Source organism: Salminus brasiliensis, chromosome 22, assembly GCF_030463535.1.
Source record: "Salminus brasiliensis chromosome 22, fSalBra1.hap2, whole genome shotgun sequence".
In the NCBI taxonomy this organism is placed as follows: domain Eukaryota; kingdom Metazoa; phylum Chordata; class Actinopteri; order Characiformes; family Bryconidae; genus Salminus; species Salminus brasiliensis.
The window spans coordinates 14,571,304-14,574,612 of NC_132899.1; the positions used below are offsets into that span (position 1 = coordinate 14,571,304).

Here is a 3,309-nt window from a genome sequence, read left to right on the forward strand (position 1 = left end):
AGTTACGTGCTGGAATTAATTGTGGCTTGTAATTTATGCCGCTGACCTTCAGGAATGACAAAGAGATCCATGTGAGAGAAAACGAAAACATCTGGGAGGTACCTAAAACAGACAGTTTGAGGGACAGGCACAGAAACCAGAGCTACAAACCGAAGTGTTTAGAGCAGAGTGATCAGGGATACGTCTTATTGATTTAACTCTAGCCTTTTTCAACCTAATCTGCCACATCTGCAGCATATTGTCATTTACCACACACAGTAAATTCAATGTGTTTCCTGCACTTATTCACCCTGTACTTAGGAAACAACAGAAAACCCACAGATTTAGACTTAGTAGAAGTAGAAGCCAGTGGGCAGGTGATATACCATTGGTGTTCCAGCAGCTTCCAGTTCATGGCAGGCCTGTGGTTCTTGGGGTGTTCCTGACAGTGTTCCTGACCATCCAAACCAATTTTCTTTTAGTTGAGGGTAACCGTTTGGGTCTTACTCCAGATTTTGGCAAAGTAGCTGCACCTACCAATAACTTGTGCTTACGTACAATTGTTTGAACAGATGATCTTAGAATCTGCTGTTGTTTAGAAAAGGCTCTAAGACAGGTTCCTGACTTCCTAATGTCCTTCCTCCTATTGTACTGTGTGTTGGTCAGTCCAGTGGGTGCTGTTAAACAAACCCTTTTCATGTAGGTGTAGAGAAGCTGCCAGCTGTAGTCAATCATGATCACCAGCAGGAAGTTAAGAGGCCTTGACATTTTGGAATCTCTGTATGTATTTTAAACCCTTGATTTAAAAAAAAAAAAAAAAAAAAAAATGAAAACATTCGCACCAAATTCTTTCTATTAAAGTTGCATGTTGTACTGATTCTTCCACAGAACAAGAGCAGGTCAAAGAAATCATTGAAAGCCCAATATTGTTCATGATGAGTGTATCTCAATATTGCATCTGTACATGTATGGGAGGACAATATGTAGTGTGAAACCATGCTCGGTATATTACCTTCTAGTAGAATAACACTAGTACAGAAACAGACTGATGGAAGCATTTTTGCAAGAAAAAAGTTAACATGCTTTGTAGCTCTATACAGTAACAACTCCATCCCTCACACTTTCGCCCCACGCCTGTAGTCTAATTCCCTCCAATCTCCAGGGTCCAGACTGGACGTCCTGTTTCCTGAGGGTCCTTAAACCGGATTAGGATTAGGCTGACGTCCGGAGAGTTCCCAAAGCTGTACGCTCACTCTCTCACAGAGCAGAGGCGGATACTATGCTTCTTAATTTCATTATTCTACTGATCCTCTGCTCCAGGCCTCTGTTCTCTGTACACAAGGGATAAGCAAGCCCCAATCATCTGAGCATTCATGTGGTCAACTGGATCTGGATTTTCAGTGTCAAGAGTAAACTGGTACAATGCAGTTTGTGGTGCCCTGCGCTGGAAAGTCAACACCTCATCTCCATGTCATATAGAGCGTGAAATGCAAAGCTTTCTGTTCTATGCAAATCATTGCAATAGCCTCAAAGGAAAGACCAACAGTCCAGGCTTAATGGCAACAGAGCAGCATACTGATCAGTCAATAGGCCAATATTATGACATAAACTGTAATATAGGAGTGAGTTACAATATGTTGCCACTGTTTTTGGTCTCACTCAGACAGTAAAGGAGCTTTAAATGGTTCTTTGAGTGATACCATAGATGCCAAAGGTCTAAGGCACCTATTCTTCATGTTCAAGGTTCTCCACTCTCACATGTCTATTACAGACATTAATAGAAATCATTTAAAGCAGCACATACACAAAGCTTGTCTGGTCCCTGTGAAGAAGTATTGCCAATAAAATAGGACTCTCTGGAGCAGATAAACATGAACCTATTGTCACCATGCCTAATGCACATGCATTCAGCTGTGGAGCAGTGAAACTGTGTAATGATGAACTCTGGAATGATGGTGCTCTATCCAATACTTTTGGGACGAGGTGGGTGGTGATCATCTGAATGCAATCAAATCCTCACAACACTGCACAGCAAACCTAGTGGAAAACCCTAGTGTCCATCTTGTGTATGTGGACTGATGCAGTGGAGCAATAGTACCAGATTTACACAAATATGACTCGGGTTAAGCAACATCACACAGTTCTCGCGAGCTTTGTCCTGCCTGCTTTAGCAACGTTACAGAGTGCAGTTAGCGGCATAGTGAGCCCCGATAAGCAACGATAAAGATGCTATTCTCCATATAACAATTTAGAGGAACATCACACTGATTTTTAAGCCATTACTTTAAGGTACAATTGTTACATACTGTTGCGTTAATACATAAAAGTTTTGTGCAATCCATATTAGTTAAAACATGTTAAAAATGTTAATTGTTTAGACACCACCACTTCACCACCACTTCTAGACACCACATTACTTTCCTTTACAGTGATGTCATTACAGACTGCATGTATACACAATGGTGTCTTACATTGATGTAATTTGCATGTAAATGGCTACTGGGAGGCTTCTAACAATGATGTTTACGTCTTTGCTCAGTCCACTGATTTATTTTAACTTCATTTGTCTTTTATTGAAAACTCAGTAGCTCTCAGTAGACGTGCTGGCCTGGGAGGTGTGGCTTTCAATTTTCCAAGAAACCATCTTCTTTTAAAGTCAACATGAATCTGAAATCATTACACACTGTTCTGTGACATATATCATACTGTGAAATATAGTTTCAGACAGGGTCTCTACAGACGAGCTGGGTGTTTCCTCTCAATGGTAGGTGGTGAAAATGGCAAAAATAATATTATTGGTTAACATTATTTTTTCTCCCACCCACATTTGTCATTTTTTTTAATTGAAAATTATGGTTAAACAATGGCCTTGCATTTCATATGTGTAATATAATATGCTGTGTTGTGCTCACTATGACCACTGTACATATGACCCTACTTACACCTGGTCACTTTGTGTGTCTTGAGTATCAGAATTATATCTGGATAAGACCAAACCACAAAACAGATACAAATCTGATCACTCAAACCACTTCAGGATGTGCTCCAAGGTCCATTTCAGCCAAAATATAGCAGTGTAAACACATTCATCTCTCCAAGACCCATTTAACAAGCAAAACTCCTCCCAGTACAATCAAAACACCAGTAATAATTGACCCACTACAAACAAACTAGCATATTCTGTTCCGCACAGCAACCAGATTTCAGTCTGATTAACCAGAGACCCATTTAACCACCGCATGTACATTTACATGGCTAAAATCTTACCAGGATACAATCCAAATACTACTCACATAAAAATTATATATAAAAAATCCAAACAAACAAGGG

At 40.0% G+C, this 3,309-nt stretch overlaps 1 protein-coding gene across 1 annotated transcript in view; it reads right to left on the reverse strand.

Moving 5' to 3' along the window:
- The window catches only part of svila (supervillin a), a 316,503-nt gene that overhangs the window by 93,050 nt on the left and 220,144 nt on the right, over positions 1 to 3,309 (reverse strand). The gene's annotated exons all lie outside the window — the stretch shown is intronic.